Here is a 27,787-nt window from a genome sequence, read left to right as displayed (position 1 = left end):
AGTAGTTTCAGAACTTCCTTGAGCACTTCCTCCCTCATGTTTGGATTCAGTTTCCTTTGTGGATCACGCCGAGCCTTTGCCCCTTCCTCTAGTCTGATGTGGTGCATGCAAAGATCAGGGCTAATTCCAACTAGGTCAGAAAGTGTCCACCCTATGGCCTTCTTGTTCCTCCTTATTACTTCCAGCAGCGCACTCTCTTGGTCTTCAGTCAAGCGGCTGTTAATTATCACTGGACAAGTTTCTCCTTCCTCCAGGTATGCATACTTTAAATTTTCAGGCAAAGTTTTCAACTCCTTCTTCGGTGTGATGGCTTCCTGAGGTAAAGGGTTCTCCGCCTTACTTCTTGGCGCCATTTCCTCTAGATTCGCTCCCTCGTCTGGGCTCTTCTCCTGAACAGATCTGGCTGATTGGAATGATAGTGGCTGGTGGCAGAATGCCATGATCGCTTCATTGATCTGATCATCTGTCAAGTCCTGTGTGAAAAAAGTTTCACACCATCCTGTCACCTCCTTTTCTACAGTCTGGCTCAGCTCCGAATTGTCAAACTGTTCCTGCATTAGTTCAGTCTCAAGATATTCTTGGACTAGGGGGTTAATTACATCTACAACATGCAAGTTTTCAACATCAAGCGGTTTTTTCATAGCTTCTTCAATGTTGAAGGTGTATTTCTCCCCATGATAGTCCAGGCATATGGTTCCATCAAACACATCAATAACAGTCTTCGCGGTGCGAAGGAAAGGTCTCCCCAGTAACACCCCACTAGACTCAGCAGATTCATTACCCCTCATTTTTATCACATGAAAATCAGCTGGGTATAGGAAATCATGCACTCTGACTATGACATTTTCCAATACTCCCTCAGGCGATATGCATGTTCTATCGGCCAACTGAATCACTACTTTAGTATCGACCAAACTGACTCCCACCAATTTTTTATATATTGACAGCGGTAGGACATTTATCGAAGCACCTAGATCACACACGGCATGCTCAATTTTAATATCACCTATAGAAATAGGAAGAGTGAACATACCTGGATCTGTACACTTTGACGGCATCCTCCTCTTTTGTATCACGGCGGATACATTTTCTCCTATAACAATCTTCCCATCAGGTTTGGTTTTTCCTGCTATGAATTCCTTGATGAACTTGCTGAAGGTGGGTATTTTCAGAGCCTGCAAAAAGGGTAGGTTAATCTCCAGCTTACTAAATATTTCCACAAGGTCCTCAGTATCATCTTTCTTTTTCTTGGCTTCTCCTCGATATGGGAATGGTTTGGGTCGCTTTACTGCATTCGTGGAACTCCCTGCTGGGGCTGCACCTGTCTCCCTGCTTCCCTCTTTAAGTTCCAACTCAGGTTCTGGATCAAGGAAAAATGGGTCACTTAGTCGAGGCATAGATCCCCTTAAATCTCCCTCCTGGAGGTCATCCTGTATAGGAATTTCTCTGAGTCCAGGATCATCTCCTCGAGACTTCTGATTCCCCTTTTCTCCGTTCATCTGTGAGGGTGTCTCCTCGTTTATCACTTGCTTCGGTCCTTCATAGCCTTTCCCCGATCTCAAGGTAATTTGACTAATATTTGCTCGGTCTGGTGGTTTGACAGTGGCAGGCAATTTCCCTTCATTTCCCCGCATTTCGTTCAGCGACGTGGCCAACTGGGACATCTGCTTTGCCAACATGTCCATGGCAGACTTCTGCTCCTGCTGGGCATCTTGAATTTTGTGCACCACGTCATTATTAGCCTGCATGTTATTCTGCATGTGTTGTTGGAAATTTACCAGGTCATGCACCATGTCATCAAGATTCCGCTGTGGTCGGAAACCTTGAATTGAACTGGGATTAAATCCTTGATTTTGATTGGTTCCAACCACCTGGTTCTGGCGAAAATTTCCCTGACCTCCTTGATTATTGTTGTACTGGGTTGCTGGACCTGGGTGACTCTGTTGGAAATTTTGATTGTTTCCTGAATTGTTCCTCTGATGCGGTGGCACATAAGAATTCCCTTGGTTGCTCTGGTTCCTGTTGTTCCAGTTATGCTGATCCCCTTGGTTACGGAAATTCCAGTTGTTCAGCCCCTCTTGCTGCTTCCCTGCCCAGTTAGAATTATGCTGTGGTCCTTCCTGATTCCGGCTGGGCCATGTCTGCTGGTTCTCCGCTGGACCTGGGTGTTGTGACTGTGGTTGTTGGTTCCCTTCAGCCCATCTGAAACAAGGATTGTCCCTCCATGGTGCCTCCTTAATCTTCCACTGGTTCCAGTTGGTATTTTGATTACTTTGATTCCAATTCCCCATTGCATTCACTTGAGCTTGGAAATCTCCATCGAGTGAGGGATTATTGTAAAATTGAAGCTGATGTTCCTCTTGACCTGGGTTTTTTTCCTTATCAGTCGACCCAGGGGTATTTTTCTTTTCAATGGCATTTAGCAGTGCCTTCTCCAGTCGATCTATTCTGTCTCTAACCTCTTCTCCTTCTCGTTCCTTAACTGTGTTCGCGGAGCTTCTCCTCATGATAGCACGCGGGCAGTCATACGCCTTCTTCGCGTCGATTAATCTTCCCAGAATCTCGCGTGCCTCGCTTGCCTTATTCTTGGTGAAATTCCCCCCGCTCGAGGAATTCATTAAGTCCTTGGACTCAGGATTTGCCCCTTCGTAGAATAGATAAAATGTTTCAGCCTCCGTCATCCTGTGATTTGGGCAAGCGTCAAGCAGGCCTTTAAACCGAGACCAATATTGGCTTAAAGATTCATCGTAGTCCTGCTTACACTCTTGAATTTCTTTTTTCAAAGCGTTTGTCTTATTGGACGGAAAGAAATAGTCCAGGAACTCCAATTTGAAATCCCTCCATGTGGTGATCGAGTCAGGTGGAAGCCTCAGCAACCAAGTGTTTGCCTCTCCTTTCAATGCAAATGGAATCGCTCGCAGGCGATAGTCCTCCTCGGTAGTTTCGTTAGGCCTTTTCTGGATGCTACATAGCTTACTAAACTCGTTCAAAAACTCATAAGGACACTCATTCCTCCGTCCAGAGAATGTAGGTAAAACGCCCAGCACATTCGTCTTGATCTCAATAGACCGCTGACGTTGATTTGACACTATGGCATGAGCTGGCTCTCCGTCGAGATGTGCAGTTAGCGAACCAATCTCTGGGTCTAGGTCCACTAAGTTTGCCATTACAGACTCCTCTTCCTCCCTTTCCGAATGCTCAGTTTCTGACGACGACCGTGAATCCTCTTTCCCCGATGAATTCCACTCTTCTTCACTCCCTGATTCAAACGGAAATGGATCTACAGTTGACAACCCCGATCTGGTAGTTATGGCGGATGTTGATTCCTTAACTTGCCACTTCAACTGCACGTTCCTTGACCAAGATGGGTTGCTCCAGATTCCTGACCTTGAGCCCTTGCTCATAAACTGCCAAAAGCGAAATTCAAAAGATTAAAACTATTTACACCAAATCTCTAAACACATAAACAAACTACGCCATCCATCCCCGGCAACGGCGCCATTTGAAGAGTTGATTTTCTTGCTTGCTGTATCCTATCAATTTCTAATTACACACTTCCTAGATCCAGTAAATCAACTAGATCACAAGGTCTAGAGACTCACAAGACTGGAAGTCTGGTCGTTGGTACGCAAGCAAACCTTCAAAACCCTCAACCACAGATACTAAACTAGCACAGGGAAGTAGGGATCGATCCCACAGAGATGGACTCGTAAAATACATGCGTAGAGAATTGGAAACTATTTTTGGGTTGGCTGCTGCCACGCATATTTTGGGTTGAGGAATTTAACTAAGTGAATTTGGAAATAAAGTATGCTATGCTAACTGCTAGATCTAGGCAAAAAATGAATTATGTATAAGAACTAAATCAAATCAACTACTAGATCTGGGACTTCTACGAACATCTCTAGACCAAGGAGATTAAAACAAGTGGGGACCAAACTCTGAAAAAGGTAAGTACGGACAGAATCGAATCTGCAGCCTAACTAACTAAAGCATCAACTGAAAATGACTTCATCTTCTTCAACGAACACAAATAAATGCAGAGATCGAGAAAAACAAACTCAGATGTAGATTGGAAACATAATTTTAACGGTAAACGAAACAACGACGGAAATCACACTACTAGACGAAGCAAACCAAGCAGAACAAAATCCCCATAATCTCATGCACAAATTTCACCTCCCCTGTTCAGATCCACACTTCGGATGCTAAATCCACTCCGGATCCAAGCATCCGAACAAAAATCCAACCGAACACAACTTCAATACCACGATTCTCGAATCTCCTAAAATATTCAGCAACAAATTCAAGAGAACATCTCAAATAAACAAACCAAAATAGCAAGCGTCATAATAATCAACACGAAATCCAACTTCATCAAGGCAAATCAAACGTAAACAGAACGGATAAACTGATTCAGCAACAAAACAACAAGCTCGACTTCCAAACGTGAAGTTCGAGACTGAACTGAGTACCAAACAGAAATTTTAAAAGAACAATTGTTTCTTCGCCCTCAAGGGACGGTGATGCACTGATACGAGACTCCTGAAAACGAAAACCTCCCCCAATTTTCCCATATCCCTAGTGTGTGTGCTAAGAGCGTGACTGTGTGTGGAGTGTAACCGATCTGCCATTCTTGTTGCGCACTCCTTTATTTATAAGCTTCGAGGTGGGGCCCAGCGAGGTATTGATTGACTTGATTGCCCTCAGCTTTTGGCTTCCTTCCTCTAGCTTTTCCTCGTGATTCCGTTCCTGCTCCTCGCTAGATATCCTCCTCCAGCATCTCCTGGATCTAGCGCTACACACACACCTGGCTTAACAAAACTTGTTAGATCCAGCAGAAATGTGATGTTTTTCACTACATAACCAATGCATGAAATTAGCCTTATCAAGCACCTTTTAGAAGAGTTCATGGATATTGTTTCTGATGAAGCGCCAACCAACAAAACTCCCTCCAATGCGCTCTATTCAACACCAAATTGATTTTATTCCTGGAGCTTCGTTACCAAATAAGGCTGCTTATCGGATGAATCCTACTCAACAAGCTGAGTTACAACGGCTGGTGGATGAACTCTTGGTGCAGGGATTTATTCAAGAAAGTCTTAGCCCATGTGCCGTGCCGGCCATATTGGTTAGAAAGAAGGATGGTACGTGGCGTATTTGTGTTGACAGTCGTGCGTGCTATTGAAGAGTTGATTTTCTGCTTGCTGTATCCTATCAATTTCTAATTACACACTTCCTAGATCCAGTAAATCAACTAGATCACAAGGTCTAGAGACTCACAAGACTGGAAGTCTGGTCGTTGGTACGCAAGCAAACCTTCAAAACCCTCAACCACAGATACTAAACTAGCACAGGGAAGTAGGGATCGATCCCACAGAGATGGACTCGTAAAATACATGCGTAGAGAATTGGAAACTATTTTTGGGTTGGCTGCTGCCACGCATATTTTGGGTTGAGGAATTTAACTAAGTGAATTTGGAAATAAAGTACGCTATGCTAACTGCTAGATCTAGGCGAAAATGAATTTTGCATAAGAACTAAGTCAAATCAACTACTAGATCTGGGACTTCTACGAACATATCTAGACCAAGGAGATTAAAACAAGTGGGGACCAAACTCTGAAAAAAGTAAGTACGGACAGAATCGAATCTGCAGCCTAACTAACTAAAGCATCAACTGAAAATGACTTCATCTTCTTCAACGAACACAAATAAATGCAGAGATCAAGAAAAACAAACTCAGATGTAGATCGGAGGCATAATCTTAACAGAAAACTAAACAACGACGGAAATTAAACTGCTAGACGAAGCAAACCAGGCAGAACAAAATTTCCCATAATTTCATGCACAAATTTCACCTCCCCTGTTCAGATCCACACTTCGGATGCTAAATCCACTCCGGATCCAAGCATCAGAACAAAAATCCAACCGAACACAACTTCAATACCACGATTCTCGAATCTCCTAAAATATTCAGCAACAAATTCAAGAGAACATCTCAAATAAACAAACCAAAATAGCAAGCATCATAATAATCAACACGAAATCTAACTTCATCAAAGTAAATCAAATGTAAATAGAACGGATAAACTGATTCAGCAACAAAAACAGCAAGCTCGACTTCCAAAAGTGAAGTTCGAGACGGAACAGAGTAGTAAACAGAAATTAAGAGAACAATTGTTTCTTCGCCCTCAAGGGACGGTGATGCACTGATACGAGACTCCTGAAAACGAAAACCACCCCAAATTTCCCATATCCCTAGTGTGTGTGCTAAGAGCGTGACTGTGTGTGGAGTGTAACCGATCTGCCATTCTTGTTGCGCACTCCTTTATTTATAAGCTTCGAGGTGGGGCCCAGCGAGGTATTGATTGACTTGATTGCCCTCAGCTTTTGGCTTCCTTCCTCTAGCTTTTCCTCGTGATTCCGTTCCTGCTCCTCGCTAGATATCCTCCTCCAGCATCTCCTGGATCTAGCGCTACACACACACCTGGCTTAACAAAACTTGTTAGATCCAGCAGAAATGTGATGTTTTTCACTACATAACCAATGCATGAAATTAGCCTTATCAAACTGCTCACACTTAAACCATACTTGTCCTCAAGTATAAAGACAAGAAGAAAAGAAGAATAAGGCGAATTTCAAGCATGGTTATCCCCTTGACCGACTCTACAGACTCTAGACAAAACTCCTACACCTAGACACAACTGAGGCAAAGCTAGACACTAAAACAAAGAGTACATAATCACATAGGATGAAAACATATAAACACATATGCATGAACTGGTTTCAACTTTTAGGCAACCGTCCCCACAAGATTAAGATCAATCCAACAGGCTGCACTCCTCCAAATAGGCCTTTTTCTCCCCTCTACCTAGCCAACCTGTCAGCTCGTCAAGATAGCCTGTTACTTCCCCAATTGTTAGATTCACTCGATCGCTCATTCCTTACCAGGGATGTTAGGACCGATTCTCTCTTAAGTTATTGCCAAACCACTGAAGCCTCGGGTTATGAGAATTTCCTCCTTCTATCCTCCGTCACTATCCCCCTTTTTTTTCTTTTTTTTTTTTTTTTTCTTTCTTTCTGGACTTCGTCCAGCTTATACCTCCTTGATTTCCTGGACTTCGTCCAGCTTATACCTCCTTGATTTTTTTCTCTCTTTTTATTTCCTCCTCTGGACTTCGTCCAGCTTATACCTCCAGATTTTATGATTATATATTTTCTCCTTTCCCCCTTTTTTATTTATATTTTTTTTTTTTTTTTCTTCTCTTTTCCTTCAGCATTCAGTGGCAGACTTTTGACATATGTTAGCTCTAAGTGTTATCACAGGCTTATAACTCACCTCTAGAGTAGGGCTTCACAACTAGGCAAGTAAAGGCATTTACTATCGTTCTTGCTTCATTCAGATTGGTTCGGCTTACTAAAGAATCAGGCTTCTAAGTTGGAATACCTCCTATTTTCAATTGCTCTCCCTAAGGGAATCTGCCGTATTATATCCACTAGTTCATGCGACACACCCCTAGACCTACGACTCCTCAAAGCATAATAACACTGCATTGATTCCTCTCCCCCTCCCACTTCACTCAAGCTTGTCCTCAAGCCATCGTCGTGAAGGGGGGAAAACAGAGAATTCAATGCAGAATTAAACAACAATTTCACTTCTCACACTTAGACCGAGCAACGGGCTAAGTGGGAGAAGAATAAACCAACAGAAAACATAGAACTTCTCACACTTAGACCAAGCATTGGGCTAAGTGGGAGAAGATAGCATAAAACACAGCAACGCATGGAAATAAAACACAGAAAAAGAAACACAAAAACTAAAATTTACTTGGTCTGGGGAAATTGCTCATTTCTGGGGCTGGCTCCCGCGAGAGCCAGACGGTGGTGGAACACTGGGGCGGTTTGTTTTCACTTTCTTCTTCGCTGGTTGCTCCAGCTCTTCCTTTCCTTCTGCAGCTTGATCGAGTCCTGGTTTCCTCATTAGCATTTTCGTCCTCGGTGGATTTGGAACTTTCTCGGGAATAGTCGGGGTGGTCAACTGCTGGAATGGCTTGATCGAGGGACTGCTGTGGATGATCTTCTGTGCCTCGCCACTTCGGCCGATTTGGTTAGGGTTTGTAAGCTTAGAGAGAGAATGACAGTAGAGAGAGGGAGGAGCAAGTTGTGAAATTATTATGTGGAGAGAGAAGGTCGGTTCGCATCTTTTACACAGAAGAGAGAGACGGTTGCAGGCATGACATCAGCGACCGTACTCCTCCATAATTGTCGGCATTTTGAATTTCAAATTATAACTTCCCTCCTCAACTGCTCCTTCATGCACTCTTCCTCTAATTGATTCCCTTGACCGCGACCTAAAAAAAATATGAAGACCCCAGACTCCTGGGTCAAGGTTAAAGTACGAGACATAAATCCCCTTTGAGTTTGGGTCTTCGAAAATATTTTTGGAAATTTTTGAATTTTTATTTTGTTTGGATTTTCTTTGTCTTCTAAAGCAATTAAACTATGTACAATTACCTTTGAATATTCTCGAATCCCCTGGATCAGTGTGTAAAAACATAACATTTCCCTTGACCCAGGAGTTCATCGAGAATATTCCTTTGTCTGGCTAAGTGATAACTGAGAGCGCACGTAGTGGTATTTCCTCCACTACGCATAGCTCAGAATTATCCCTATAGACTTTCAATCTATGGCCATTAACAAGAAAAGGGACCGAGTTAGGAGCACTTCCCTGGATTTCCACTGCTCCGTGTGCGCGGAGGCCAACGATGGTATATGGACCTACCCACTTTGACTTCAACTTCCCTGGCATTAGCTTGAGTCTGGACTGAAATAGAAGTACTTTCTGCCCCACCTGAAGTTCCTTGACCCGGAGGTTCTTGTCGTGCCAGAGCTTCGTTCTTTCCTTGTACCACATTGCTGAATCGAATGCCTCTAGCCGTAGTTCCTCCAGCTCCTGTAATTGCAGCTTCCTTTCTTCTTCACATGCCACAGACTTCATATTCATTTCCTTAATGGCCCAGTATGCCTTGTGCTCCACTTCCACGGGTAAGTGACACATTTTCCCAAACACCAACCTATAAGGTGACATCCCGATTGGTGTCTTGTAAGCAGTTCTATACGCCCACAAAGCATCGTCAAGGCGTTTACTCCAATCCTTCCTTGTGGTGTTAACTGATTTTTCCAAAATACTCTTTATCTCCCTATTAGAGACTTCAGCTTGCCCATTCGATTGGGGGTGATATGGTGTAGACAATCTATGATGCACGCCGTATTTCCTCATGAGCGCTTCTATAGTGCGGTTGCAGAAGTGTGTTCCTTGATCTGAGATAATCGCTCTAGGAACTCCATATCTGCTGAAAATGTTTGACTTCAGAAACTTGGCCACCTCTTTAGACTCACAAGTGGGCGTAGCCTTCGCCTCTATCCATTTGGAAACGTAGTCTACAGCGACCAATATGTAAGCATTTCCGTACGACGACGGAAATGGGCCCATAAAATCCATCCCCCAAACATCGAAAATTTCGCAGATCACTATGGGCACTTGGGGCATCTCATCTCGTCTCGAGATTCCCCCTGTCTGTTGACACCTTTCGCAGCATTGACAGTATTCAAAGGCATCCTTGTTCAATGTAGGCCAGTAGAATCCACTGTCTAGAACTTTCCTTGCGGTTCTCCTTGGTCCGAAATGCCCTCCACACGCCAAGGAGTGACAATGATGGAGTACATCTCTTTGTTCCCATTCAGGAATGCAACGTCGAATTATCTGATCTGCACACATCTTCCAAAGATAAGGATCATCCCAGAAGTAATATTTGGCTTCGCTTTTAAGCTTCATCTTCTGGGCCCGGGAGGCTTCCTCTGAACTTGGCACCTCTCCCGTGACCAAGTAATTTGCCAGGTCTGCGTACCATGGTTCTGCGTTACGTACGCGCTTTCCTCGATCAGATTCTCCTGGACCGGTTAAAACTAAGACAGATTCCCAGCTTATCGGTCTAGGTGGTTCGTCCATATAGTACAAATGCTCTTCGGGAAAAACATCGGGAATAGCCTCGTCCGTATCTCCTTGATGAATTCTACTCAAGTGGTCAGCCACTCGATTCTCTGTTCCTCTTTTGTCTCTTACTTCCCAATCAAACTCCTGTAGAAGTAGGACCCATCGAATTAGCCTTGGCTTTGATTCTTTCTTAGCTAGCAAGTACTTTATTGCTGCATGATCAGTGAAAACAATAACCTTTGACCCAAGAAGATAAGGGCGGAATTTTTCGAACGAGTAGACGACAGCCAACATTTCCTTCTCCGTAGTATCGTAATTCTTCTGAGCTTGATTTAGTGTCTTGGACGCATAGAAAATTACGTAGTTTTTCCCATCTATCTTCTGCCCTAGGACGGCTCCCACAGCGAAATCGCTCGCGTCGCACATTATCTCAAAAGGGTGATTCCAGTCCGGTGCCCTGATAATTGGTGCGGACACTAGTCTCTCCTTGAGCAATTGAAATGCCCTCTTGCATCCCTCATCAAACTCGAACTCCACATCGTTGTGCAGCAAATGAGTGAGTGGTTGCGCAATTTTTGCAAAGTCCTTGATAAACCTTCGATAAAACCCTGCGTGACCGAGGAATCCTCTAACTTCCTTTTGATTTGTAGGGTAAGGTAGCTTTGCAATCACTTCCACCTTTGCCTTGTCCACTTGTATTCCTCTTTCAGAGACCACATGACCTAAAACAATCCCCTCAGTTACCATGAAGTGACATTTTTCAAAATTCAGAACTAGATGTTTCTCTTGACATCTTTGCAGCACTAGGTCAAGGCTGGCTAAACAAGTGTCAAATGAGCCTCCATATACAGTGAAATCATCCATGAATATCTCGATGCACACCTCTAGTAGATCCGAAAAAATACTCATCATACAACGTTGGAATGTCCCTGGTGCATTACATAGACCAAATGGCATCCTTCGGTAGGCATAAGTTCCAAAAGGGCATGTAAATGTGGTCTTTTCCTGGTCCTCTGGGTTCACGAAAATCTGGAAATAACCGCTATATCCGTCGAGGAAACAGAAATACTGTTTGCCAGCCAGCCTCTCTAGCATCTGGTCAATGAATGGTAAAGGAAAATGATCCTTTTTGGTGGCTTCATTTAGTTTCCTATAGTCGATGCACATCCTCCATCCAGTGACCAGTCGAGTAGGCACCAACTCGTTCTTGTCATTCTTCACCACTTGTATTCCAGATTTCTTCGGTACCATGTGAACCGGACTGACCCACTCGCTATCTGGAATAGAGTATATGATTCCAAGGGACAGTAGTTTCAGAACTTCCTTGAGCACTTCCTCCCTCATGTTTGGATTCAGTTTCCTTTGTGGATCACGCCGAGCCTTTGCCCCTTCCTCTAGTCTGATGTGGTGCATGCAAAGATCAGGGCTAATTCCAACTAGGTCAGAAAGTGTCCACCCTATGGCCTTCTTGTTCCTCCTTATTACTTCCAGCAGCGCACTCTCTTGGTCTTCAGTCAAGCGGCTGTTAATTATCACTGGACAAGTTTCTCCTTCCTCCAGGTATGCATACTTTAAATTTTCAGGCAAAGTTTTCAACTCCTTCTTCGGTGTGATGGCTTCCTGAGGTAAAGGGTTCTCCGCCTTACTTCTTGGCGCCATTTCCTCTAGATTCGCTCCCTCGTCTGGGCTCTTCTCCTGAACAGATCTGGCTGATTGGAATGATAGTGGCTGGTGGCAGAATGCCATGATCGCTTCATTGATCTGATCATCTGTCAAGTCCTGTGTGAAAAAAGTTTCACACCATCCTGTCACCTCCTTTTCTACAGTCTGGCTCAGCTCCGAATTGTCAAACTGTTCCTGCATTAGTTCAGTCTCAAGATATTCTTGGACTAGGGGGTTAATTACATCTACAACATGCAAGTTTTCAACATCAAGCGGTTTTTTCATAGCTTCTTCAATGTTGAAGGTGTATTTCTCCCCATGATAGTCCAGGCATATGGTTCCATCAAACACATCAATAACAGTCTTCGCGGTGCGAAGGAAAGGTCTCCCCAGTAACACCCCACTAGACTCAGTAGATTCATTTCCCCTCATTTTTATCACATGAAAATCAGCTGGGTATAGGAAATCATGCACTCTAACTATAACATTTTCCAATACTCCCTCAGGAGAGATGCATGTTCTATCGGCCAACTGAATCACTACTTTAGTATCGACCAAACTGACTCCCACCAATTTTTTATATATTGACAGCGGTAGGACATTTATCGAAGCACCTAGATCACACATGGCATGCTCAATTTTAATATCACCTATAGAAATAGGAAGAGTGAATATACCTGGATCTGTACACTTTGACGGCATCCTCCTCTTTTGTATCACGGCGGATACATTTTCTCCTATAACAATCTTCCCATCAGGTTTGGTTTTTCCTGCTATGAATTCCTTGATGAACTTGCTGAAGGTGGGTATTTTCAGAGCCTGCAAAAAGGGTAGGTTAATCTCCAGCTTACTAAATATTTCCACAAGGTCCTCAGTATCATCTTTCTTTTTCTTGGCTTCTCCTCGATATGGGAATGGTTTGGGTCGCTTTACTGCATTCGTGGAACTCCCTGCTGGGGCTGCACCTGTCTCCCTGCTTCCCTCTTTAAGTTCCAACTCAGGTTCTGGATCAAGGAAAAATGGGTCACTTAGTCGAGGCATAGATCCCCTTAAATCTCCCTCCTGGAGGTCATCCTGTATAGGAATTTCTCTGAGTCCAGGATCATCTCCTCGAGACTTCTGATTCCCCTTTTCTCCGTTCATCTGTGAGGGTGTCTCCTCGTTTATCACTTGCTTCGGTCCTTCATAGCCTTTCCCCGATCTCAAGGTAATTTGACTAATATTTGCTCGGTCTGGTGGTTTGACAGTGGCAGGCAATTTCCCTTCATTTCCCCGCATTTCGTTCAGCGACGTGGCCAACTGGGACATCTGCTTTGCCAACATGTCCATGGCAGACTTCTGCTCCTGCTGGGCATCTTGAATTTTGTGCACCACGTCATTATTAGCCTGCATGTTATTCTGCATGTGTTGTTGGAAATTTACCAGGTCATGCACCATGTCATCAAGATTCCGCTGTGGTCGGAAACCTTGAATTGAACTGGGATTAAATCCTTGATTTTGATTGGTTCCAACCACCTGGTTCTGGCGAAAATTTCCCTGACCTCCTTGATTATTGTTGTACTGGGTTGCTGGACCTGGGTGACTCTGTTGGAAATTTTGATTGTTTCCTGAATTGTTCCTCTGATGCGGTGGCACATAAGAATTCCCTTGGTTGCTCTGGTTCCTGTTGTTCCAGTTATGCTGATCCCCTTGGTTACGGAAATTCCAGTTGTTCAGCCCCTCTTGCTGCTTCCCTGCCCAGTTAGAATTATGCTGTGGTCCTTCCTGATTCCGGCTGGGCCATGTCTGCTGGTTCTCCGCTGGACCTGGGTGTTGTGACTGTGGTTGTTGGTTCCCTTCAGCCCATCTGAAACAAGGATTGTCCCTCCATGGTGCCTCCTTAATCTTCCACTGGTTCCAGTTGGTATTTTGATTACTTTGATTCCAATTCCCCATTGCATTCACTTGAGCTTGGAAATCTCCATCGAGTGAGGGATTATTGTAAAATTGAAGCTGATGTTCCTCTTGACCTGGGTTTTTTTCCTTATCAGTCGACCCAGGGGTATTTTTCTTTTCAATGGCATTTAGCAGTGCCTTCTCCAGTCGATCTATTCTGTCTCTAACCTCTTCTCCTTCTCGTTCCTTAACTGTGTTCGCGGAGCTTCTCCTCATGATAGCACGCGGGCAGTCATACGCCTTCTTCGCGTCGATTAATCTTCCCAGAATCTCGCGTGCCTCGCTTGCCTTATTCTTGGTGAAATTCCCCCCGCTCGAGGAATTCATTAAGTCCTTGGACTCAGGATTTGCCCCTTCGTAGAATAGATAAAATGTTTCAGCCTCCGTCATCCTGTGATTTGGGCAAGCGTCAAGCAGGCCTTTAAACCGAGACCAATATTGGCTTAAAGATTCATCGTAGTCCTGCTTACACTCTTGAATTTCTTTTTTCAAAGCGTTTGTCTTATTGGACGGAAAGAAATAGTCCAGGAACTCCAATTTGAAATCCCTCCATGTGGTGATCGAGTCAGGTGGAAGCCTCAGCAACCAAGTGTTTGCCTCTCCTTTCAATGCAAATGGAATCGCTCGCAGGCGATAGTCCTCCTCGGTAGTTTCGTTAGGCCTTTTCTGGATGCTACATAGCTTACTAAACTCGTTCAAAAACTCATAAGGACACTCATTCCTCCGTCCAGAGAATGTAGGTAAAACGCCCAGCACATTCGTCTTGATCTCAATAGACCGCTGACGTTGATTTGACACTATGGCATGAGCTGGCTCTCCGTCGAGATGTGCAGTTAGCGAACCAATCTCTGGGTCTAGGTCCACTAAGTTTGCCATTACAGACTCCTCTTCCTCCCTTTCCGAATGCTCAGTTTCTGACGACGACCGTGAATCCTCTTTCCCCGATGAATTCCACTCTTCTTCACTCCCTGATTCAAACGGAAATGGATCTACAGTTGACAACCCCGATCTGGTAGTTATGGCGGATGTTGATTCCTTAACTTGCCACTTCAACTGCACGTTCCTTGACCAAGATGGGTTGCTCCAGATTCCTGACCTTGAGCCCTTGCTCATAAACTGCCAAAAGCGAAATTCAAAAGATTAAAACTATTTACACCAAATCTCTAAACACATAAACAAACTACGCCATCCATCCCCGGCAACGGCGCCATTTGAAGAGTTGATTTCTTGCTTGCTGTATCCTATCAATTTCTAATTACACACTTCCTAGATCCAGTAAATCAACTAGATCACAAGGTCTAGAGACTCACAAGACTGGAAGTCTGGTCGTTGGTACGCAAGCAAACCTTCAAAACCCTCAACCACAGATACTAAACTAGCACAGGGAAGTAGGGATCGATCCCACAGAGATGGACTCGTATAGTACATGCATAGAGATTTGGAAACTATTTTTGGGTTGGCTGCTGCCACGCATATTTTGGGTTGAGGAATTTAACTAAGTGAATTTGGAAATAAAGTACGCTATGCTAACTGCTAGATCTAGGCGAAAATGAATTTTGCATAAGAACTAAGTCAAATCAACTACTAGATCTGGGACTTCTACGAACATATCTAGACCAAGGAGATTAAAACAAGTGGGGACCAAACTCTGAAAAAAGTAAGTACGGACAGAATCGAATCTGCAGCCTAACTAACTAAAGCATCAACTGAAAATGACTTCATCTTCTTCAACGAACACAAATAAATGCAGAGATCAAGAAAAACAAACTCAGATGTAGATCGGAGGCATAATCTTAACAGAAAACTAAACAACGACGGAAATTAAACTGCTAGACGAAGCAAACCAGGCAGAACAAAATTTCCCATAATTTCATGCACAAATTTCACCTCCCCTGTTCAGATCCACACTTCGGATGCTAAATCCACTCCGGATCCAAGCATCAGAACAAAAATCCAACCGAACACAACTTCAATACCACGATTCTCGAATCTCCTAAAATATTCAGCAACAAATTCAAGAGAACATCTCAAATAAACAAACCAAAATAGCAAGCATCATAATAATCAACACGAAATCTAACTTCATCAAAGTAAATCAAATGTAAATAGAACGGATAAACTGATTCAGCAACAAAAACAGCAAGCTCGACTTCCAAAAGTGAAGTTCGAGACGGAACAGAGTAGTAAACAGAAATTAAGAGAACAATTGTTTCTTCGCCCTCAAGGGACGGTGATGCACTGATACGAGACTCCTGAAAACGAAAACCACCCCAAATTTCCCATATCCCTAGTGTGTGTGCTAAGAGCGTGACTGTGTGTGGAGTGTAACCGATCTGCCATTCTTGTTGCGCACTCCTTTATTTATAAGCTTCGAGGTGGGGCCCAGCGAGGTATTGATTGACTTGATTGCCCTCAGCTTTTGGCTTCCTTCCTCTAGCTTTTCCTCGTGATTCCGTTCCTGCTCCTCGCTAGATATCCTCCTCCAGCATCTCCTGGATCTAGCGCTACACACACACCTGGCTTAACAAAACTTGTTAGATCCAGCAGAAATGTGATGTTTTTCACTACATAACCAATGCATGAAATTAGCCTTATCAGCTATCAACAAAATCACGATCAAGTACAGGTTTCCAATCCTTGGACGACTTATTTGATCAGTTACATGGGGCTAAATTGTTCTCAAAAATTGATTTGAAAAGCGGATATCACCAGATTCGAATGAAGGAAGGGGACGAATGGAAGACCGCTTTCAAGACAAGTTATGGACAAGCCGTTCGGATTATCTAATGCTCCTAGTACATTTATGCGTCTCATGACCCAAATCTTTCAACCATTTTTGGGAAAGTTTGTCGTCGTTTATTTCGACGATATTCTCATTTATAGCAATGGAGAAGAAGAGCATCTGATTCATCTAAGGAAGGTTTTTGAAATTCTAAGATATCAGACTTGTATGCTAATCCCAAGAAGTGCAAATTTTTCTCTGATCAAGTCTCTTTCCTCGGGTATATTATTACCAAGTTCAGGTATGTATTCAAGCAGATCCGAGTAAAGTTGAGGCTATCTTAAAGTTGGTCGACACCGAAGACCATCTCTAATGTCAGGAGCTTTCATGGCCTGGTCTCTTTTTATCGAAGGTTTATAAGAAACTTCAGCTTATTGTTGCTCCGATCACTGACAGCTTGAAAGACCTGTATTTAAAATGGTCAAAAGCAACGTAGAAAGTTTTGAATTAATCAAGTCAAAATTGACTCAAGCTCCTGTACTTGTCTTGCCGAACTTTGATGTTATTTTTTAGATCGAATGGGATTAGGCATTGGAGTGGTGCTAAGACAAGGTGGACGACCAATAACATTCTTTAGCGAGAAAGTGAAAGATGCCAGACTGAAGTACTCCACTTATGAGAAAGAATTTTATGCAATTATTCGTGCATTAGACCATTGGAGCCATTACCTCTTGCCTAGGGAGTTTGTATTATATTCGGATCATGAGGCCTTTGAAATACCTCCAATCCCAGCAGAAGCTAAATGCTCGGCATGCTAAATCGATTGAACTTTTGCAAGCTTTCCAGTTTTTGATCAAGCATAAATCTGGCAAGTCCAATCAAGTGGCTGATGCTTTGAGTCGTCGGCCTCTGGTCTCTCCACTATGACTACTTTCGTAGTGGGTTAAGAACACATAAAGGAGTTGTACACTGAAGATCATAACTTTGGGAAAATTTGGAGATCTTGTGCAAATGGTCCTCAACACTTGTTTTTTATCCGAGATGGTTATTTATATCGGGGAAAACAACTATGTGTTCCTCAAGGATCGTTGAGAGAAGTCATTCTTTGAGAAGCACATGAGGGTGGACTTGCTGGTCATTTCGGCCAATCAAAGACATTAAAAATTGTCCAAGAGAATTTCTATTGGCCGAAACTTGTTCGCGATGTCAATCGATTGCTCGCACGGTGTGAGGTTTGTCATCGAGCAAAGATGAAAAAGGCAGTAATGCGGGTTTGTATTGTCCTCTCTACCTATTCCAATGGCTACTTGGGAGGATATTAGCATCGACTTCATCTTGGGTCTTCCTAGAACGAAACGAGGTAAAGATTCTATTTTTGTAGTTGTTGATCGCTTTTCAAAAATGGCCCATTTTTGTAGAATTGTTCTTTCAACATGTTGTTAAGTTGCATGGCGTACCCAAAAGCATTGTTTCAGACCGAGGAAAATGAGGAGTCCTAATTAGTTTTATTATGTCTATTTAATTGGTTAATAAATAATGGAAAATGAAACATCATGAAAAAGTGGAGTCATGAGTACTTTATATTGTAAAAGATATGGAGAAAGTGGTAAACTACGTTTTTTATGAATAATCATTTTGGCTTCCAATTGCCTAATTCTCTTGAATTCTTTAGCTTTTATGGTTTTCTCCACAAGTGGTGAGTTCTTAACCTTTATCTTTTTACATTCTTCCGAGTGGTGTCGTTTTTAGCTCGGTTTGGTGTAGAGGGTGGTGGTTATTATTTGTGTATTCTCCAAAAGGATCATACTTATTCCCACAATTCCATCTTTGATTGTGCATCAATTACTGTAACGACCCCAAATTTACAAAAAATTCAATTAACTGAATGTGTCGGAGGTCTTAACTAAACTAATTTATAGGTCTTCATTATTATTATTATAACTTAGTATGTTGGTTTATTAAGATAATTGAATTATATAATTGTGTAGTTATTACAATGTGGATAAAAGAAACAAAAATAAAAGGGAAATGGAATAAAGAAAAAGACAAATTGGATACAAAAAGGAATGAGATTTTGATCTCTCTTTCCTCCACTTACGGAAGTATTCTACACACTCCACATCTTCTACACCTTAAACCCACACACATATCCACCGCCATTTTTACACACACATAAGCTATGAATATATCTCCGGCGACCACTGCAGCTCCGGTAACCTTCACGCAAGCACATCTACCACATTCTTCTCTCCGTTTGAACCTCACTTTTTGCATATTTTCTTAAAGATGTTCAGAATAAGTTAATTATACTTAATTGGAAATATGATCTAAACATATACACTAGAATTGTACATATAATGGAAGGTAATCATGTCTCGGGCGATCACTAACGTTTTGGATTTTGAGGTAATATATTCAACATTATAATTTATTTCTTGAATTAAGTTATATTATTATTATTGAATAATGTAATAATTGGTGATGCCTTATGACGTGTAAATTGTCGTTTGGATATGAGCGAGCGATGATATTGAAAGAAAAGAAAATATATTTCACTAATTGGATATTAAAGCTTGTGGAAACAAACTGATAATGTCTTATGTTAGAAAAGAATGTGAATGTGAATGTGAATGTGAATGTGATTGGAGGAATGAGGCGTGAAATATATGGTGTGTTTGGAGGAGCGATATGTGAATCATGGTGTGATTAGCGATGGTGTGATTGGCGGAGTGATGCATGAATTATGGTGTGATTGGAGGAAAAAAATACAGATTATGGTGTGATTGGAAGGATTATACAGAAAAAATATATGAAAAAACTACACACTGAACATCACAAACTATAACACAAAATATACATATTCAAAAAACACATACCTAGCACATTTATATAATAAATAAACACACTAAAACCAGACACTAAACATCACATACTATAACACAAAATATACATATTCGAAAAATACATACCTAGCACATTTATATATACACGCTATATAAAATATAAACATAAAAATACAAAAATATATACTACACACATTGCACACACTACATAAAACACAAAGAATACATAAAATAGCAATCACATACATACACTATATACACAATATATACATTGCAAACAATACAAACTGTATTCAAAATACACACTATATATTAATACACACTATACACGCACCACACTATACACACCACAACTAAACACTCATTATAAATAAAATACACTCATTCAACACAAAATAATGTACCCATTATATACTTAAAAAACTACCCACACTAAACATCACATACTCTAACACAAAATATACATATTCGAAAAATACATACCTAGCACATTTATATAAAAAATAAATACACTAAAAATCATACACCTGCACACAACATAAAGGGTGCATACATTGCACATTTTACATACACGCTATACAAAATATAAACATACTGTATAAGAGATACACACTACGACATAAAACACAAAGAATACACAAAATAGCAAACACACATACACTATATACACGAAACATGCATTGCAAACAATACAAATTATATAACACAATATATAAATAATACACACCATATACATTGCACATTTATATACACGCTATACAAAATAAAAACCTACTGTATAAGAGATACACAATACACACGCTACATAAAACACAAAGAATACACAAAATAGCAAACACACAAACACTATATACACAATACATACATTGCAAACAATACAAATTATAACACACAATATAAATAATACACACCATACACGCACCACACACCCAATACACACCACACTAAACAATCATTATAAAATAAAATACACACATTCAACACAAAATACACACACTTCATACGGATATTTAACACAAAATACATACACTATACGCAATACGAAAGACACTATACACAAATTATACATTTATAAAAAGCTACAATCTTAGCACACACTATAAACACACTATAACACAACATATGTGCTGGACACACATTATGTACAAAATACACGCACTATACCAAAAAAAATTACAATCACTCTACACACACACAACGCAAAATACTCACACACCGTTGACATACTATTAAAACACAGTCAACATAAAATACACACTCATAGAAAATACACACTGCATACACTAATATAAACCACATAAAACACAAAGAATACATAAAATAGCCAACACACATACATTATATACACAATACATACATTGTTGTATTCAAAAATACAAACTATACATGCATTATATACACAATACATACAAAGAACCCTAAACACACTATACACGCCACACACTAAATAGCCAACACACATACATTATATACACAATACATACAAAGAACCCTAAACACACTATACACACCACACACTAAACACTCATTTTAAATAAAATACACTCATTCAACACAAAATAATGTACACATTATACAAAGCATATTAAAAACTACCCACACATACTATAACACAAAATATGCATATTCGAAAAATACATACCTAGCACATTTATATAATAAATAAACACACTAAAAATATACACCTGCACACAACATAAAACACACGGTGCATACAATGCACACTAGGTACATAGACGCTATACAAAATATAAACATATTGTACAAGAGATACACAATACACACGCTATATAAAACACAATGAATACACAAAAAAGCAAACACACATACACTATATACACAATACATACTTTGCAAACAATACAAATTATATAACACACAGCTATATAAATAATACACACCATACACGCACCACACACAAACACTTGTTATAAATAAAATACACACACTTCACACAGATGTTGAACACAAAATACATACACTATACACACACTACGAAAAACACTATACACAAAATATACATTTATAAAAAATACACTATTAGCACATACTATACACAACATGTGCTGTGCATACATATTATATACAAAATACACGCACTATACACAAAAAAAATACAATCACTTTACACACACATGCACAGAACGCAAAATACAATCACTTATTTTTATACCTGCATACCACATTAACCCTAGACATACCACATAAAACACGGTAAACATAAAATAGACACTCATCGAAGATACACACTGCATACAATATAAACCAAATATGCATACTAAATATACATAAGGAAAAAAAAAGTACACATTATACAAAATATACAAACAAAACTACACATCACACACTATATACAAACTATACAATAATTAAACACACTAAAATCACTACACACACCGAGTAAAACACACAAACTGCGATAGTGCATAGATTGAACATTTATATTCATGCCAACAAAATATAAACACAATATATAGGGGATAGACATTATACACACCATACACGCACGACACACACTATACACACTACACACTAAACACTCCTTATAAATAAAATACACACATTCAACACAAAATACACATACTTCACACAAATACTGAATACAAAATACACAATACGAAAGACACTATACACAAAATATACATTTATAAAAAATACACACTTCGCACACACTATATAACCAAAATAACTGTCTACATACATATACCATATACACAATACATACATTGCATACACTACATAAAACACAAAGAATACATAAAATAGATACACTGCCCTGCAAACACACATATACCATATACACAATACATACATTAAATACATTACAAACAAAAAATACACACTTCGCACACTTCTACATAAAATACACACGTTCAAAAAATATATACTACACACATTGCATACACTACATAAAACACAAAGAATACATAAAATAAATACACTGCCCTACAAACACACATATACCGTATATACAATACATGCATTGCATACAATACAAACTGTATTCAAAATACATACTATATATAACACACACTACATGCACCACACACTACATAAAACACAAAGAATACATAAAATAGATACACTGCCATGCAAACACACATATACCATATACACAATACATACATTGCAGACAATACAAACTGTATTCAAAATACATACAATATAACACACAATATATAAATACTATACATGCACCACACACACTATTCACACCACACTAAACACTCATTATATATAAAATGCACACATTTAACACAAAATACACACATTACGAAAGTTGTACACAAAATATACATTTATAAAAAATTCACACTAAACACACACTATAAACACACTATACGCGTCGGACACATGTGTACAAAATACACGCAACATAACAAAAAACTACAATAACTACACACACATATATACACACTACACAAAATACACACACAACACAAACTACATAAAACACATAAACATAAAATACACACATATAGAAAATACACACTGCACACACTATAAACCAATTACACATAAAGAAAAACAGTGTACACATTATACAAAATATACAAACAAAACTACACACACTACACATCACACACTATAAACAAACTATACAATAAATAAACATACTAAAATCACTGCAAACATATAGAACACACATACACCAAAAGTACCACAACCTAAATACACACTATAAACCGTATACACGTACACGTACACAACACACCACACACCACACACCACACAACACACAACTCACAAACAAAATGCGAGCACTGCACACAATACTACACACAAAATACACACTATAAAAAAATGCAACGTTACACAAACTACATATAAATAACACGCAATATACACAATACACACAAACTAAACACTTCCAAAAAAATGCACATTGCACACGTATACACCAAACACATGCACCACAAGAACACACACATTGCACACAATACAAACACTATACGCAAAAACCAGACACTTGTCTACACACATACACAAAACACTCTACACAATATACACAAATACACAGGACACAATAATCACACAATAAGCATAAAATACGGACATTGCGTTACACACACTTCACACAAAATAATCACACTACATATAAAACACATAATACAAACACTATACATAAAATACACACATATTGCACTACACACAAAATATACACAATGCATGAACAATAAACATACTACATGCACTACACTTACTACACTTAAGCTGCACATACTACACACACATACTACAAGTACACACACGATAAACAAAATACACATGGAAAAAGACACACATACACAAAATACATACCCTGTAAACACATGTATACAACACACACTACAAAAACTAAAACAAAATATAAACTTTTCACACACATACAAAATACACATATCACTTTCAGTTTGTGTTAGCAGATTATAGAAAATTATTCTTAATGACATGATTCAGAATAAAATGATTCTTCTTTGCATTCCACAATAATGCAAAAAAATTAAGTAGAGAATTTACCCCGTGGTCATAACTCCTCCGGAAGATTGAACCACACCTAAGATATTGTAATGACAAAGGTTAAAACATATTCCTACAAAAAACATAAAATTATCATAATTCTCAGTATATAACAAAAATCAGATACCATACTTGAGTTTGGAAGAGCAGAAGGATCCCCAATGGAACCTAATCATTTCAGATAACTTCTTTTGTCTTACATTATCCAGCTTTTCTAGACACCTCTCGAATGGTCTCATACCAACCATTTAAATAACAGAGATGACAAAACAGCTAAATTGGAAATTAAAAACAACGAGATGTAGACGGAAAATCTTGAAATAGTTACCTTGTCAATAGCCCGCCAAAGCTGCATCCCGCACATCAGATGTTCCATCCATCATTAAGGGACTGATAATCCATGTAGATCATAATCCATGTAGATCAGTTTAGAGAAATAAACACAAAAGTTGCTAATGACCCAACATAATACTATGAAAAAATTAAACAATTTGAGTAGTGGTTTAACACAAAAAATTGTTGATGCTTTTTGCAACAATGTAAATATATCTAAGAAAAATCTAGAAGTGATTAAAAAGAAATTTTATTCACATTAACGCATCAGTCTAGCTACTCAATTTAAACAATGAGATTCTGAGACATATTATGATTAAGTAATCAATATAAGAGGGCACATCATGTAGATAATTATATACTCCATATACAAAATTTGATAGTTATTTAAAATTCTCCATTGAACGTACCAGTATGTTCGACAAACTTCTGAAAAAATCTCATGGAGCAATTTTTTGGTGGATGCTTGGTGCGGTGATCGTGAATCCGGATGTCCGGTAAAAAAGGGGCTACCCGTAGGTGTGACCAAAGGGGTGCCACCGAAAAATGTGGGCCGGAAGGAAAAGGGCAGCAAAGGGATGGTGGGCCCGTGGCTTTAGGTTTGCCACCCGGTTTAAAAGAGGGATGGATTGATACGATCCCACATCGGTTTCACACAAAAGTGTGGAATAGCATATAATAGGGAGTCAACCCTATGCTATTCCACACAAGATACTTCTAAGCACCAGGAAATGATATGACATTATTCAGAGGTTAAACAAACAGTTCAGAACTGAAATAAAGGTAGATCATGCCTTCAACAATGTCAGTTAGACTCAAGCATCCGGACTTGTGCATTGCCTGAAGAGCTTGGGTAAGGGCCTCCGTTGAAGTAGGTTTCTTCTCCTTCAATTTCTCCTACATAGAGTCAGCAAACATAAGCTCATTTTAAGCATTAATCAAAACTCACAGATGCATTTACAAGAACAGGGAGTGACTGGACACGAATTATATCTTATTATCTATAAGAGCTGTCGGGTGTCAGGTATATTCCAATTCCAGTTAGAAAAGGAAATAATAGCAAAACATAAAGATGACATTTGAACAATTTATACATCAATGGTCAGCAGTACCCTGAAAGAAAAAGTCATATAACTACTCAAACACACATCCATTATCATTTTTATGGGACATTTTTGCAACTGTAATTTAATAATTAATCTAGCAAGAGTACTGGACTAACTAGTAGTACGGGCAATAAGAAGAGACAACTGGCCCAAAAATGGGTTCTAACCCTAGTAAGGTTACCTAATGCTTGAATAGCGTCAACTGCAAAAACAATGTTTACATCTGCATAAGCTGCAAAATTCAAAAACACCAATTACTTGGTCAAGATATTAACACCAACAATATGTTGTGCATAAAGTCTAGAAAAGTCTGGATTGAGTTGTGGGCTTTTGGTTAAGGAAACCATAGCATACCTTCTTTAATGTTCAACAAACTTCTGAAATATCCAGGATCAACATTTTGGTAGATGCAAGTTCGGTTTGGATAGCAAATCATTTTGGATAGTGGTGTTGATTATAGACAAATAGTTATTCAGTAGAAAGTGAACACATCTATAAACTATGAAGAGATAATGGGTTCAAGGAAAAATAGCAAATCAGTATGGATAGTGGTGTTGATTATAGACAATTAGTAATTCAGTACATAAAAGTATCAATACATATCATGATAGAAATTAATAAGGTTTCATCTAAAAAATCAATTGGTGATAGAAGAAAGGCCCATGGAAATTATATAGTCCGATATGGGATAGTAGTACTCCTATTATATTTCTAATTAAAATTGCCAAACAGAATCTACATAAATTAACTTTAACTCAATATATATAGATACCTTGTAATCATTGTTGGGTTTATAGCAAGCAATATCAACGAGACACCAGCGACGCTGCATATAACAAGATGGAATGGAGTTAACAAACATAAGGAAAGCGTACATACAACTCATCAAACAAGAAAGCACAGGCAATGTTCAACAGCTACTTCTCGGGATTAGTTATGGAAATTCTCAATTCACACATTTCTTCGTACAAGAAAACACACATACAGCTAAATCTACAAACATTCAAAAATGGCAAAACAAATGCCAAAGCTTGCAAAACATTGAAATCCCAAACGTATAAAATGATATGGCAATCCAAATGATATGATAATATCATATCATTTGAAAGGTCAATCCAACTTTGATAATTAGAAAACACAGAGACAGAAAACTAAACAAGAAATGATATAAACATTTGAAAGATGAGTAGTTTCTCTTCAACTTTTAACATGCAGGATTAAACGATCACAATTCAAAAGTTAAAACTACACTGTTTGGTTTCCTTACCACATCATTTCTTCGTACAAGAAAACACATATAAAGCAAAATCTACATACATTCAAAAATGGCAAAACAAATGCCAAAGCTTGCTAAACATTGAAATCTCAAACGTATAAAATGATATGGCAATCCAAATGATATGATATTTCAAATTATCAGTAATTTGGATTGACCTTTCAATGCCAAAGCTTGCTAAACATTGAAATAACAAAGTAAAGTACAACTTCTTCAAAATTATTTTGCAAGAACCTGCTGTTAATTCTCCATCTGGTCCTGCAATTTTGAAAGGATGATATCTTCCAAGAACCTGTTGTTAATTCTCTTATCCACCTCGGGGCTGGTTCGGGTGGAATCGAGGTTGTTTCGGGGTGAACTGCCGGACCCGACAGGGAACGGGTGGCAGTGTCCCTGACCCCGTCGGCGAACAGCAGCAGCGGTGCATGTGTGCGAAGGGGAGATGGCACTAGTAGTCAATTTGGCGGTGAGAGCCGAGAGGAGGGCGACGGGAGATTTAGGGTTCCGATTTGAGGGTTTTGCTGATTTTGGGATCTTTCAATTGGGAGGCAGTAAGGCCGAGAGAGGGAGGAGAGGCGGTGTCCGGTGGTGGTGGTGGTGGTGGTGACAATCGGATTCTCTTTTTTTTAGGGATGAAGTGAGTTGAGAGAGAGAATGAGGATGACCGTTGTGGAGGATGACCGTTGTGGAGGATTCTTTTAAAATTTAAAGTGGGCCTCTTGATGTTTTTCTTTTTGGGCGAAATAAGGTGGGCTAAGTAAATAAGTTCTTCGGCCAATTAATCGTTGAGAATTATTTATTTATTTATCCTAATCTAAACTTCAAGTTTGGTGAAAAGATTTTAATACCGGAGGGAAAATAGAAAGTTGATGTGTCGTCTATCTAAAAATAATTTAAGGCAAAAATAATTAGATAAATAATAATCCAATAAAATGCTAACTTCTTGAACAAGTTTTAAAACACATTTAAATTGTGCATTACCATTAATTTTTTTTATAATTAAATTTTTAAATTTATATATTAATTAGCCTTATATTTGAGTTAAATTGGAATTGTACTAGAGAGTTTAGTTTGCCTTCCATTTATTTAGGTTAAAATTGAGATTTAATCATTTATTACAATACTTTTTCTCCGAATTAATTCACAAGCTTAACGACAACACATATATGTAATGTTTACAATTTTCATCTTATATTTACTCATTTAAAGTTTTCAATTCTTATATTTTTAATTCATCTCTAATTAAAGTTTAATGATTAAACTAAGGAATAAGATGAAATTATATATATTTAAGATTAAACTAACGAATAAGATGAAATTATATATAGTTAAAATTTGGGAAGTGGTCAATTGCTAACTAATTAGCAATCTCAAACTGAGACTAAATCTTAGCCATTAAATTAGAATATCTAGT

At 39.3% G+C, this 27,787-nt stretch overlaps 1 long non-coding RNA gene across 6 annotated transcripts; it reads right to left on the bottom strand.

Annotated features, from left to right (window-relative positions):
- Positions 1-18,269: 18,269 nt before the first annotated feature.
- Positions 18,270-27,029, bottom strand: LOC125214211 (uncharacterized). Of its 6 annotated transcripts, none has more exons than XR_007175079.2 (6): positions 25,452-25,716; positions 25,279-25,329; positions 24,402-24,888; positions 23,791-24,048; positions 23,659-23,695; positions 18,270-18,594 (listed from the first exon to the last, which is right to left on the bottom strand). It is a non-coding gene; the product is annotated as an uncharacterized LOC125214211 (long non-coding RNA). The 6 variants fall into 6 exon arrangements; XR_016137263.1 differs by having other exon boundaries at positions 23,987-24,048; XR_016137264.1 differs by lacking the exon at positions 25,452-25,716 and adding exons at positions 25,870-25,923; positions 26,608-27,029 and having other exon boundaries at positions 18,319-23,695.
- Between the last annotated feature and the right edge of the window lie 758 nt (positions 27,030-27,787).

The sequence above is a fragment of the Salvia hispanica genome, chromosome 3, assembly GCF_029641045.1.
Source record: "Salvia hispanica isolate PSC_SH4W2 chromosome 3, Shi_PSC_v1, whole genome shotgun sequence".
In the NCBI taxonomy this organism is placed as follows: domain Eukaryota; kingdom Viridiplantae; phylum Streptophyta; class Magnoliopsida; order Lamiales; family Lamiaceae; genus Salvia; species Salvia hispanica.
The sequence above is the reverse complement of the archived record's forward strand: the minus strand, read 5'-3'. Positions and strand labels throughout refer to the sequence as shown.